The sequence below is a fragment of the Anabrus simplex genome, chromosome 1 (genome assembly GCF_040414725.1).
Source record: "Anabrus simplex isolate iqAnaSimp1 chromosome 1, ASM4041472v1, whole genome shotgun sequence".
Taxonomy (NCBI): Eukaryota; Metazoa; Arthropoda; class Insecta; order Orthoptera; family Tettigoniidae; genus Anabrus; species Anabrus simplex.
The window spans coordinates 177,410,533-177,424,971 of NC_090265.1; the positions used below are offsets into that span (position 1 = coordinate 177,410,533).

The window sequence follows — 14,439 nt, forward strand, 5'->3', positions numbered from 1 at the left end:
GTTATTCTGCATAGCTACACACTCATTTCATCCTTCAGTTCGTGCATTACCTCTGTATGATATTTACTATTAGTATTTCCTTATAACAGAGCTGTATTTTGATTTAGCAGAAACCATCTACTCTAATATACGCATTTGGGTTTGCCATGCATACCTTGTTTAATCTATAATTTTACGCGTTAATTCTGTTTTTGAAGGCTTATGAATTCCTTAATTTCGCTTCTTGGAAGTGATTCTTGATTATTTTTCTGTCCTCCAAGCACTATTTTCAAAGTTTCGACGTGTCGTATTGTTCCTTGTCAGTACAACTGGTGAACGTATTTTATTCAAATTTTTCTTATTTCACGCCGCGATTCTTCTCTTCTACGGTGTATGGCGTGTATTATGCCGTATATTCTTTTTTTTTAGAACGGGTAATGTTTGCGTATTTCGTTTATCTCGGCAACTATTATTCCTTTCCGACGCAGCTAAAATGATGTGTGTCCGTTCTATATCTCATCCATTTAGTAAGTGAGTAATAATATATTATATTTTACTTGTTTCATTTCAAACAATTCACTTGATATTGTTCTGTTCTCTCCTCACAGCATTTTAAAATGTGTGCGTTCTTTACTTGGTCTTGGCCTCCTGTGAACTTTTAACTATGGTTCATTAGGCCTACATACAATTCTGGCCTGTGTGGTCCATACCTCCACTTTGACGCCATTTTGGAACACGTCAGAAAACCCAATGGGCACAATATATAAAATAACACGTCCTGACTAACTGATTCATCATCGCTGAGCCAAAACCACCGGGCAGAAAGTAATGAAATGTTGGGGATACTTTTATATAAGAATGTAAACGGCCGAGAGGATCCGTCGTGCTGACCATACGACGCCTCGTAATTTGCAGGTCTTCGAGGTGAGCAGCGGTTGCTTGGTAGGCCATAACCCTTCGGGGCTGTTGCGCCATTGGGGGGGCTTATATTAGAATGTAGGTTCTCACTAAGGGAGGATGTTTGGATATTCCGTCGCTTAGGGAGTGAAAATGGGGGTGAATTGTTTAAATGAGTATATCTATAATTCAAAACTTGAAAGTTTACAGACGTAAAGAATTGGTACGGTATTTGTAATCTCCTTTAAAAATAAACACGTATTTTTTGTTTTAGGAAAATGGTAAAAAAAAAAGGGGGGTTGAATACCTTTTATGAGGATACTTATATCTCAAAAACTGAAGATGTTACAGACGTGAAAATTGGTATTTGGAATTTCCTGTAAAAGTAAAGAAACATGGATAATTTGTTTTCTAAAATTCCACTGAAGGTCAACTGAAAATTGGGGTGAAATTTTAAAAAGAGTATATCAATGGCTCACTTCTAAAACCTCGTATGCCCAATGCTCTTCCTGCCCATTACCGTATACTATTTCTTAAGACTGGTCAAGCCTCCCAGCCACACATTCAGAATAATCTTCGTTGTGTTCGTTTCCTTGTGCTAATCTGCAAATGAAAATAGACCTTACCTTACCGTATTGTAGGGATGTTGTTTGAAAGTAAATTTACACATTCCTGCAGTATAATGTATTTACGATTCATATTCCTTTACACATACGCACCGGAAAATGAACACAACGAAAATTGTTCTGATGGGCTGTATATCCGCATGTGGCTGGGAGACGTGACCACTTTTAAGGGATATAGTGTATAGGAAGAGCGTTGGGACATACGAGGTTTTAGAAGTAAGCCATCGATATCTAAAGTACATCTCAAAAACTGCACACGTTACAGACGTGAAAATTTGTATGTTTAATCTTTAAAAATAAAGAATCATGTATCTTCTTCGTTTTCAGAAAAAAAAAACACTTAAGGGGGTAAAATGGACTGAAAAGGGAGCTGAATTATTTTCATTAGGATACTGATATCTCAAAACCTTAAGATATTATGGACGTGAAAATTGGTATTTGGAGTCTCCTCTAAAACTAAAGAAATACTTTTTTTTTGTTTTCGGAAAATCCACTTAAGGGAGGAGGTGAAAGTGTTGAAAAATAAATTGAATTTTTTGTATGACGATACTTATATTTCAAAAACTAAAGATGTTGCAGACGTGAAAATTGGTTTTTGGAATCTCCTTTAAAAATAAAGAGACACGTGTTCTTTGTTTCCGGAAAATACACGTAAGGGGGTGAAGGAATTAAAAAATGTATAGTTGAATTATTTGTCTAAGAATAGGCCTACTTATATTTTAAGGAAACTAAAGATGTTACAAATGTGAAAATTGGTATTTTGAATCTCCTTTAAAAATCAAGAAACACACTCTTTGGGTGGGCGGAGGGGTATCAACTTGGTGGGAGAGGTTCAAAAGGAGTTGAAGTCTTTTCATGAGGATACATATATCTCCAAAACTGAAAATGTTACAGTCGTGATCATTGGTATTTGGGAGCTCCTTAATGAATAAAGAAACACACACTTTTGGGGGTGAGGGAAGTCAACTTAACGGGAGAGGAGGGGAAGACTGAAAAAAGGTGTTGAATTATTTTTAGGAGGATACTTATATCTCAAAAAGTGAACATGTTACAGACGTGAAAATTGGTATTTGGAATCTCTTTTAAAAGTAAAGAAACGCGCACTTTGTGAACGGGGGAATCAACTTGGGGGGAGGAGGCTGAAAAAGGAGTTGAATTATTTTTATGTGGATACGTATATATATCAAAATATCAAGATGTTACAGACGTGAAAATTGGTATTTGAATCTCCTTTAAAAATAAAGAAACATGCATTTTTAATCCACTTAGGTGGGGTTGGGGGTGGGTAAAGACTGATAAAGGGGTTAAATTATTTTATGGGGATACTTATATCTCAAAAACTGAAGATTTTACAGACGTAGAAACAGGTCTTAGGAATCTCCTTTAAAAATAATGAAACTTTAAAAAAAATCGACTTGAGAGAAGACTCTCATATGTACAGTTCTATGTCGCATGGTCATCTTAACCTCGTGGTTTACAAATACTTTTTCAGGTAAATGAAACTCAGTTTTTCGGCGAGTTTTTATACTTTAGGGATTTTCAGATAATGTCGTAGTGCAGTACCGAGGAACGATTACTTTTAACAAATTACGAAATCCAGGCGAGTGAAGCTGCGGGGAACTGCTAGTCTAGGTACGAATCTTTAGGCATTTATTATAAGGTCACAACTATCTTATTTTGGTTTTAGTATGAGGCATTCCGAATCCTTGGAAAAGGCAATCATGCTTGGAATGATGGAAGGGACTCGAAGACGAGGACGGCCAGCAATGAGAATAGATATCATCAAACTTGCAATGAATATGTCCTTGCAAAATATGAAAGTCCTTGTAGAAAACAGAAGCACGTTACGAACTTCCTAAACCCGAACTGCCTTCTATCGAACCGGTTATTAATTTTGCAAAAATGTCGAATATAATCAGAAAGAATGCTTTCCAAAGCTTATATGAAATGCATGTCAAACTGACTGGCCTGTAATTTTCAGCTTTGTGTTTATCACTTTTCCTTTATACATAGCGACTACTATAGTAACTCTCCATTCATTTGGTATAGTACCTTCATGCAAACAATAGTCAAATAAGTACTTCAAATATGGTACTATATTCCAACGCATTGCCTTTAGTATATCCCCAGGAATCTTATCAAATACAGCTGCTTTTTTAGTTCTCAACTTTTATATCTTACTGTAAATGTCGTTGTTATCATAGGTAAATTTTAATATGCACTTTCCCGTTTGATGACCATATTTCAATTGATATTGCGAAAGTCTGACGCAACGGCTGCAAGATAAAGCTGTGGTGAGCCATATCTGCAAGGTTAGTTCCCAATTATTACTGTTCGGCTATCGCTAATGGCCTCTTGCGGCCCCACTTTGGATGACTTGATAACTTCCATGAATATACTAGAGAGGGCAGCTCCCTCGATGTTGGGCACTGAATGTCGTATCTTTCCGACGAGATGTTAATTTTATCTCCTTGACTCGAAACGTTGGTTGTTGCCTTGAGAGAAGAATATAAAAATGGACTCCACGCCTATCGAAGTAGCGTTTTTGATGAACAGAAAAGTCTTTAAACGCTTCGAACTCACCCTGTACTACTATCCTTCATTAAAAGTTCAGTACATGTCACGCAACATTAGTACCATGGTTACCGCTTGCATCGGCAATATCTACGCGCGGTATGACTGTCCTATGTTTATTTCTTGCAGATGACTTGCAGACGACGTGATTGAGAGAAGCACAACGCTACCAACCACTCTACTCGGGAACTAGACCGTCAGTGAGCATAGGCATAGGGACTGATTGCGCGTGATGATTAATTATTATTTTCGTTGCTATGGTAATCAACAAGCTACGTGATGTTTAATTATTCTTTTCGTTGCTTGCTATAGTAATCAACAAGTCCCTTTCTTGCAGCTGCTGATCTTCATTAAGGTACGTTCAATGTTGATATGAATGTTCCTTTTTTTCTATATCCTTCTTTATGTGTGTGTATAAAATAATATTTAAGTATTTCTTTTCCCTGAACCAGTATGTACCGCTACCTCTGAACCATTTAAACATGTCCGGCTAGTGACAAAATCATTGGTTTGGATTCGTTAGGTCCGGCTAGTGACGAAACCATTAGTCTGTGAAGAAGCAGACATTAGACGCCGTGAAGCAGCTTCTAACCTCTTGACAAAGCCATTGGTCTATGAACAACCAAACGTTAGAAGCCGCGAAGCGGCTTTAGGCCTCTATTTCTTATTAATATTAAATCATAAGTGGCGTAATCTAAGCTTTACAACGTTCAGATCCGAAATTATTGCATGTCTAGTGACAAAGCGATTGGTCTGGGTAGGTTAGGTCCGGCTGGTAACAAAATCATTGGTCTGGATTCGTTAGGTCCGGTTAGTGACAAAACCATTGGCCTGTGAAGAAGCAAACGTTAGAAGCCGCGAAGCGGCTTTAGGCCTCTATTTCTTATTAATATTCAATCATAAGTCGCGCAGCTTTAGGCCTCTATTTCCAATTCATATTAAAGCATAAGTAGCGCAATCTATGCTTTCGACTGTTCAGAATCGTAATTACTGCATCGCTACGTCTCAACTATTTCAACATGTTATTATTTCTCTTTGGTGTGTTCATATATAATCGTGGCTGGCAGCGGCACGAATGGACTCTGCCATCGCCTGAAGATTTACCCTATGAAACGTCACTCTCATAATTCAAGACAGCCAGATATTGTTATTCTTATTCTTTATTTCATATGTTTATTCTTTTACATTACCTCCTTCTCTTAGGTCTTTTCATTGCGTAAGTTGGTCATAACTTCTGGCTGTCTTGAATTATGGGAACGATATTTCATTGGCGTAATCTTCAACCAATGACAGAGTCCATTCGCCCACCGTACAACTACAACAACTACAGGACAGTAGAGATTACATTCAATCAAATCAACTACTACTGATCTGCATTTAGGGCAGTCACCCAGGTAGCAGATTCCCTATCTGTTGTTTTCCTAGCCTTTTCTTGAATGATTGCAAAGAAATTTGAAATTTATTGAACATCTCCCTTGGTAAGTTATTCCAATCCCTAACTCCCCTTCCTATAAACAAATATTTGCCCCAATTTGTCCTCTTGAATTCCACCTTTATCTTCATATTGTGATCTTTCCTACTTTTAAAGACACCATCCAAACTTATTCGTCTACTGATGTCCTGCCATGCCATCTCTCCACTGACAGCTCGGAACATACCACTTAGTCGAGCAGCTCGTCTCCTTTCTCCCAAGTCTTCCCATCCCAAACTTTGCAACATTTTTGTAACGCTACTCTTTTGTCGGATATCGCCCAGAACAAATCGAACTGCTTTACTTTGGATTTTTTCAGTACCTGAATTAAGTAATCCTGGTGAGGGTCCCATACACTGGAACCATACTCAAGTTGAGGTCTCACCAGAGACAAATATGCTCTCTCCTTTACATCCTTACTACAACCCCTAAATACTCTCATAACCATGTGTAGAGATCTGTACCCTTTATTTACAAACATATTTATGTGATTACCCCAATGAAGATCTTTCCTTATATTTATACCTAGGTATTTACAATGATCCCCAAAGCGAACTTTTACCCCATCAACGCAGTAATTAAAAGTGAGAGGATTTTTCCTATTTGTGAAACTCACAATCTGACTTTTATCCCCGTTTATCATCATACCATTGCCTACTGTCCATCTCACAACATTATCGAGATCATTTTGCAGTTGCTCACAATCTTGTAACCTATTTATTACTCTGTACAGAATAACATCATCTACAAACAGCCTTATCTCTGATTCCACTTCTTTACACATATCATTGATATATATAAGAAAACATGAAGGTCCAATAATACTGCCTTGAGGAATTCCCCTCTTAATTTTTACAGGGACAGATAAAGCTTCACCTACTATAACTCTCTGAGTTCTATTTTCTAGAAACAGAGCCACCCATTCAGTCACTCTTTTGTTAAGTCCAATTGCACTCATTTTTGCCAGTAGTCTACCATGATCTACCCTATCAAATGCCTTAGATAAGTCAATCGCAATGCAGTCCAATTGACCTCCTGAATCCAGGATATCTGCTATATCTTGCTGGAATCCTACAAGTTGGGCTTCAGTCGAATAACCTTTCCTAAACCCAAACTGCCTTCTGTCAAACCATTTATTAATTTTGCAAACATGTCTTATATAATCAGAAAGAATGCTTTCCCAAAGCTTACATACAATGCATGTCAAACTGACTGGCCTGTAATTTTCAGCTTTATGCCTATCACCCTTTCCTTTATATACAGGGGCTACTATGGCAACTCTCCATTCATTTGGTAAAGTTCCTTCATGCAAACAAAAATCAAACAAGTACTTCAGATATGGTACTATATCCCAACCCATTGTCTTTTGTATATCCCCCGAAACCTTATCAATTCCAGCTGCTTTTCTAGTTTTCAACTTTTTTATCTTACTGTAAATGTCATTGCTGTCATAGGTAAATTTTAATATTTTTTTAGTCACCTCCTCTATCTGGACATTATCCTTGTAACCAACAATCTTTACATACTGCTGACTGAATACTTCTGCCTTTTGAAGATCCTCGCATACACACTCCCCTTGTTCAGCCATGATTACTATGTTATAAACTTGCGTGACTACTAATGAACTTTTACCCTATCCTTCTCCTTTTTTGACCGTTAATATACTTCAGGTATGAGTGTTCTTTCGTAATATGTGTTCCATGATATACAGGTGATTGATATGTGTTGTTCGCTCCGCAGTATGAATGGGCCGCATGTTTTTCCTTGTGATTGTTGGGAGTATGATATGTTTGATGGTACGGTCTCATATTACTACTGTGTACGTGCGCTGTACGTTTATGTAATTCACCATTTGTTAACTGTTTGCGTTTTGTGTCGGCGCGAGCTTCCACTCGTGCCATACGAAGTGCGAACCTAGATGGGTTTTTGCATGAGTGCGGCCCCACCGCCACTCAGATTGTAAGGTGTCTCGGGACCAGGTGAGGTGTGCTAACTGCCAAGGCAGCCATGCCACCTCGTTCCCTGACTGCCCCTTCTTCAAACGGGCAGTTAAAGAACACTACAAGCACACACACCACATAAACACACACAAACCTCCCCCACTCTTAAACCTTAAAATCCCTTCCCTGAACACCTTCCATACCATCATCCCCCCTTCATCAGTCCATCCAAAACACCTCCACCCTCCTCCGCCTACTTTAAACTTAGTCCCCCACCAAATCTCTCCCCTACATCCCACCATGCCAAGCAGACAACTCATTATGTATTTACCCACCCCAACAACCAACCCCGTCAAGGAACTAACCGTTATCCCCTACCAACGTAAGCCCTAACCAGCCCCTCCCCCCAACAAATCGCCTTCCTGACTCCCACTCTGAATCTTCTTTTTCTTACCACTGAATTAGTTTGAAAAGCGTCACCGATAGTTAAGCAACTACGGACGTCGTCACCAATTGTATAGGTGACCCACGCTTGCAACTGCTCGCTCATTACCGCCTCGATCCATTGAGAGACTATCACTACCCACTACTTGCTGGGCAATCGAAATCCTGGACTCAAATCCAGGGTCTGCAAAACGTTAGTCACCCCCTAAAAACGGCGCGGGTCATATTCTGACCAGCTAAGACCAAAACAACAGGTAGTTTCACCACACCACTAATGCTGTTTCACTCATAACCCATTAAGAGATAGCACCCAAGACGTCTACATTCGGTCGGAGGGCTAAAATCCTCAACGGAACCGGCTCGTATTACTACTGTGTACGTACGCTGCATGTTTATGTAATTCACCATTTGATGACAGTTTGCGTTTTGTGTCAGCGCGAGCTTCCACTCGTGCTGTACGAAGTGCGAACCTAGATGGGTTTGTGCATGAGTGCGGGATTTCTCTGATCCCGCTGCCAAATTCGTTTTGACCTGCACACGCAACTTCTGGAATAAATGAGACCTCGTTTGTAGCCTTGGGGTCATGTTATATGAATTTCGATTCGTCATTTAACTGACACTGCTGCTCATATTGTTTGCAGAACCTGGCTGTGTCTGAATGTGTGCACGAGTGTTAGTATGAGAGGGGAGTGTAACAAGGACGTATCAATCAGTTGAATTTGTATTTGGATCTTGATCATTTTTTATTTATGCTTTTTCGTATGGTGCTATTTCTTTTGGCTTCGCACCTATTTTGGCCTCTCATTTACCTTTTGCGCCACCATGTTTTATCTTTCGTTCATTTAGGCTATGGGCATGCCTGGGATTTTCCCCTTTGTGACATTTTGTCTCCTTGGTCCAGAGTCATTTCTCTTTTATCTCGTACTGAAATCCTACGAATTTTATTTTTTAATTTCTCCTTGATGCGTGGGGGTTGGAGGATCTGGGGTTATTGTTATTAATGAGGGTGGTGTGTGGGCGTTGTTGAGTAAAAATGATATGGAATATACTCGTTGGAAAGAACGGCCTTTCTTTTGATCTGTCGCGCCATTTGAGATATGTAAGTACTGGCACCATTTGAAAGGTATTGTACTTAATTGAGCAATCCCACCGTATGTTTAAATAATGTTCTTTGTGACCTGATGCTCAAGGAATAATGTTATGCCAACAACTCGGTCTGGACTGGTTATGTATGTATGCGTTCTTTATCCTTTTTTATTTGAATTAATTTCCTTTCCCTCTACTTTCGTTTCAGGATTTGAATAAATCCTTATTTCGTGTATTTTGTATCTAGTCTCTTATATTATTGTCAAGGGGCTCTTTCCAGTTCAAGGCTGTTTGCATTTAGGCCTTTCCTAGTCGCGATCTACGCCTCAAGCTTCGTTTTGTACCTTATTAGTACTGGGATTGCTTCCGCGATGCAAGGGGGTCAGTGGTCTTCTGCTTCGGCCTGATGGAAAATTCGAGCATAAGTGGGGATGTATCACCCGTGAGAGCTCTTATTAACTTATTTTTGAAGCGCCTTTAAAAATAGCTTATATTTTTTCTTGCAGAATTCCCCTCAAAAATATGTACAGAAGATATGACCGTATTTTCTACACACCTTACCGAATGATAGCTCAAAGAAAATAAAGAGAATCTACGGGAAGGTAAACCTTTCCCCAAACAAACCTTAACAAGTCGTAGAATATCTTCACAGTCGTCACGCCTAGCTTCTCTGATGGTGAATTTCGCCATGACCAATCAACCTGAAAAAAGAGAGTATTAAAATATAATAATAATAATAATAATAATAATAATAATAATAATAATAATAATAATAATAATAATAATAATAATAATAACCAGACTAACCCACCATGTTCTTGAAAGAGTTAATAAACTGAAGAATTTCGCTTGGATACAACAAACAAAAGCGGACATGAAGAACGCACAAATTCAACCTGAAGAAATTTTGAATCGAAATGTATATAGAAAGAAAATTGACAAGTGGGAAGTTACTCCAGATAATGAAGTACCAAAAAGAGCAGGTACCAAGTGGAAGGAAGAAAGGAAAAGGATCTTTAGTCAACAGATGAAAGCATCCTGTATCCTCCGCAAACGAAATCATAAATAAAGCTTCGTGTGTTCCGAAAGGGACCATTCACGCATAATAATAATAATAATAATAATAATAATAATAATAATAATAATAATAATAATAATAATAATAATAATACGCATTTAATATCGACCTAACAGGCTCAGTAGGTTGGGCATTGTCCACCTGTTAATTTAAAGTGTCGTCAATCTTTGCTGACGTCGGTGGCATTAAAAGATGCCAAATTGCGACACCACTGTGCTGTCAGAGAACTCCTGTGGGATGAAATACCGAGCGTCTACAGTAACTCTCCCCCACAACATTAGAGCCATAAATTCCTTAAATTCCTTCAAGCTGTCTTGCCGTGAGCATCTCCTCGATGTGTGCCGCCGGGCTGAATGAATCTGGTAGAGTGAATGTGTGTATGGATGTACGTTAACTGTGCTTATGGTATTTTGTGTCATTCAACTTTTAATTTGTAACGATAGTTTTAAGACGTGACTAAGAATATTTATAGAGTTTATGTTATTTTGTTTCATATTTTGTTTCTAGTTTGTAATGGCAGTTTTAAGATAAGATTATGAATATTGCTCTCTGTACATCTGAGAGCAATATTCATAATCTTGTTAATGAAGTGTGGTTAAGTGTAAGAGAGGACCATGAGTCCTAACTTCGCCACTACAAATAAAGGCAAATATAATAATAACATAATATCTGCCTGCTGTCATTTCTTGATGGATACAGTACTTTTGCATCCATCTCTTCTTGGCACAGGCCAGAGTAAAGTGTAGCTTCCACCGAAGTCCCAGTCAACATCCATGGCTGTGACAATATGGAAGCTGCTGGGGTGTGAGTAGTGCTGAGTAATGACATTCAGAGCACGACTGGTGCGTCTGAGTGTTACGAAAGGTGCTGCTCATAGGGTCAGTCGTGCTGCAATAGTACTTTCTGACCCAGTGAGGAAAGCAATGGCAAACTACCTCACTCCTCATCTTGCCTAGTACGCCTCATTTTGGTGCTGTCATTGGTTTTTGGGGTTTCCTTATAACCGCATAACCTTTAGTGGTGCTATTTGAGGATCCAACCAGCCTCTGGGCTGATGACCTAACAGACAGACAGACAACTGAAGGGACGTTAAACAAATATATAATAGTTTATTGTTCTGTTCCTTCTGTTTGTAGGTTTCGTCGTAGATGCTGCGTTTCCTTCGGTTTGAACTTGTCGTGTAACCACATAAGAATGTCAACTGTAAACTTTAGATTAGGTAGACCTTTAAGGCTTAATGCCAGTACCAAAATTGTTTGTGGTGTTGATATTGGAGGTAATTATTGTTTCAAGGGGTACCATCCACTCGTAACACTAAGAGGAAAACCGGAATAGTTCCGAACCTTCGAAGAATGAGGATATCGACAAGAGGAAGGGGAAGCTCATGAAGGGCGTGGAAATGAAAAACTCCTTTGGCCTCAAAAACACAATACCGTTGGGGTAAGATAACAAGAGTTAACCAAGAGAGGGCGGATAGGAAAGATGAGTCTGAGGAGCCTGACACAACAAATGGAATCAATGTGAGACTCAGCTAGAGGCTTAACGGTTACCAATCAACGTTTCCTAGTTGAGAGACCCACGATATTTCCTTTCGTCGCATTTTACGACAGGCAGGGGAAGTATTCTATGCCACACTGACTACTATACGCGAACTTTTTCTTGAGCCCGATTTTTACGGGGTGAGGGGTAAGGAGGGAGCGCTGACGGTTCCGGTTATACTGCCAACTGGATGGAAATCAAATCTGAATTGAATCGATAATATGATCGATCGATATGAATTTTCTAAACATTTATTATCTTACGCCAAAAACTCTGCCACACATACATTATTTAACATTATATAACATTTCTCGATGCGAATCTTGTTCCTAGCATGAATTATATAGTTTGGCTTTGCTGTGTAAACAACATCAGTACCAGTTCGTAAAGTGTACGCCAGATGTCGCACAGCGATGAATAGTTTGTGTTTCAAAGGTTGCCAATATGGATGTCGAAGATAACCGAGGTCTACCGATTCAGCACTAGAGAGCTCAGGGCTCAAGAAAAGGTTCGCGTATAGTACATGTCAGCAGTACTGGTGTTTGGCCGTGAGATATGAAATGTATTTATAGTTTATTATTTTCATGTCCGTATTGATGAATCTTACAATTATACAATGGGGATAATTCCACCTAATCAATACTACAGTATTTGTTACAAGTACAATGTATTTACATTAAAAATACACCATCTGCAGGAACAGACGTACTCTCACACGCAACTCTTTTATTTTTTCCATTTAGATTCTACACCTACCTAAGAGCTCAAAATCAAGACTATTATTCCATAGGATGATTCCACCTATTTCAACTGCATAATAAACAGCAAGAAAACTTACATTAATAGAACATGACAACCAATCTCCATAAGCCAATGTGTACCAATTTAGAAGGGTAAACAACGCCAATTTAATCCATTTTGGCATCAGGACGGTCCTGCTAGCACTATTTATTACGTATCTCGTTACCATATTCGACAAGTTTGCACTTCGCCGACATAAACGTTACACAAGATATGAAGTGTTCCTTTAGTAACGTAGTTTAACGCAGTTTAACCATGAAGAAGATACAGTACTCCAACAAAAGAGTGTAGCGAATCTTATAAGGGATCTATTGACCGACTCGTTGGCTGAATGGTCAGCGTACTGACCTTCGGTTCAGAGGGTCCCGGGTTCGATTCCCGGCCTGGTCGGGGATTTTTACCTCCATTGGTTACTTCCAATGGCTCGAGGACTGGGTGTTTGTGCTGTCCCCAACATCCCTGCAACTCACACAACACTACCCTCCACCACAATAACACGCAGTTACCTACACATGGCAGATGCCGCCCACCGTCATCGGAGGGTCTGCCTTACAAGGGCTGCACTCTGCTAGAAATAGCCACACGAAATTATTATTATTATTATTATTATTATTATTATTATTATTATTATTATTATTATTATTATTATTATTATTATTATTATTATAGGGATCTATGAACATGACAATCAAATTTTATTGACTTTAACCTGTTATCAATGTTGTTTACTATGTTCATTGATCTGTATAGGTTATTATCTTATGTTCTCAAGCAGCTGAGGATGATCGAGTGTAGAACGAAACCGTTCCTGCAGATGATGTATTTTTAATGTAAATACATTGTACTTGTAACAAGTAGTATTGATTAGGTGGAATTAGCCCCACTGTATTGTGAAATATCTGTCAAGTCATCAGCTCGGAGGCTGGTTGGATCCTCACATAGCAACACCGAATTTTATGCAGTTATAAGGAAACCCAAAAAAAGAAAATCCGATAGCTGTTAGTCTGGCTCGGAACAAGACGACACCTCACCCCTTCTCTAAATAACAATACCCACGTGCAACACGGTAAAATCCAGATTACAACGCTACTTTAAGAGCGATCGGCCTTCTCTGACGAGAAGATTCTGGTATTTGTGCCGAATTAGAAGGTCGAGAATGGGGATTTATACTAGTTCACTACTAATCCATGGCGGACAAAAGATGGGCATTATTACATTATAATTGCTGGTCGACAACTGTGAAACAGATTGAAAAGCAGGGGACTGTGTAAATAGACTGAGGGACACCCCCACCCCACTACGTTCGGCAGTGATGGAGACCATTGCTGTGTGGCGTGTCATAAAACAGGGAGGAGGCGAAAGTTCGCAGTTCCAGGAAAATACTCATGTAAAGGGAGGAGGAAATCGGGATAATAATATTTAAATATGTCCATCTTCTTTGATTGATTATAATTTAATAAAAGACTAAGAAAACAAGCGAGAGGGAATCTGCCACGTGAGCAACAGCACTAGATGCAGATCAATGATCATTGATTAACTGATACATTTTTACGATCAACAAATTACCTCGCTGGAGTGCTTTCAACTGCTTATAGCACGGCCGTCTTCAGCAACTGACTCCCGGATAAGGAGCACTGTTTCTTGGCTCCAGTACCAACAATGGGGTGAGAAAAGTAGTTTATATAACGTTTTCATATAGAGCATGTTATCTGAATTGTGTTTAATTGAGAAAGTTGGTGCTTTGAGAGAGACAGCTTTATTGTTCAAGAGAGTTGAGAGAATGCCACTTAGGGCTGATATGGAAAACTTCTATGCCTGCATATTCATGTGCTGTGTCTCTAGTAAACTGTTGGCAAATACGGGTCCTGTGCAATATTCGAGAGCTTTAGTGAGTACCGTACTGTATACCTCATTTCGAAATTTAGACTGTATTATCTGGGGCAATAACTGCATTTGAATTTGTAAATACCATGCACGTGTACTGGATGTTCTTTCTGTGTTGAT

The 14,439-nt window shown here is 39.1% G+C and overlaps 1 protein-coding gene across 1 annotated transcript in view; it reads right to left on the reverse strand.

Annotated features, from left to right (window-relative positions):
* The window catches only part of LOC136863618 (thialysine N-epsilon-acetyltransferase), a 189,265-nt gene that overhangs the window by 156,944 nt on the left and 17,882 nt on the right, over positions 1-14,439 (reverse strand). Inside the window, exon 2 of the mRNA XM_067139989.2 lies at positions 9,642-9,718. The gene's annotated coding sequence lies outside the window, so the exon portion shown is untranslated. The remainder of the gene's footprint in view (positions 1-9,641; positions 9,719-14,439) is intronic.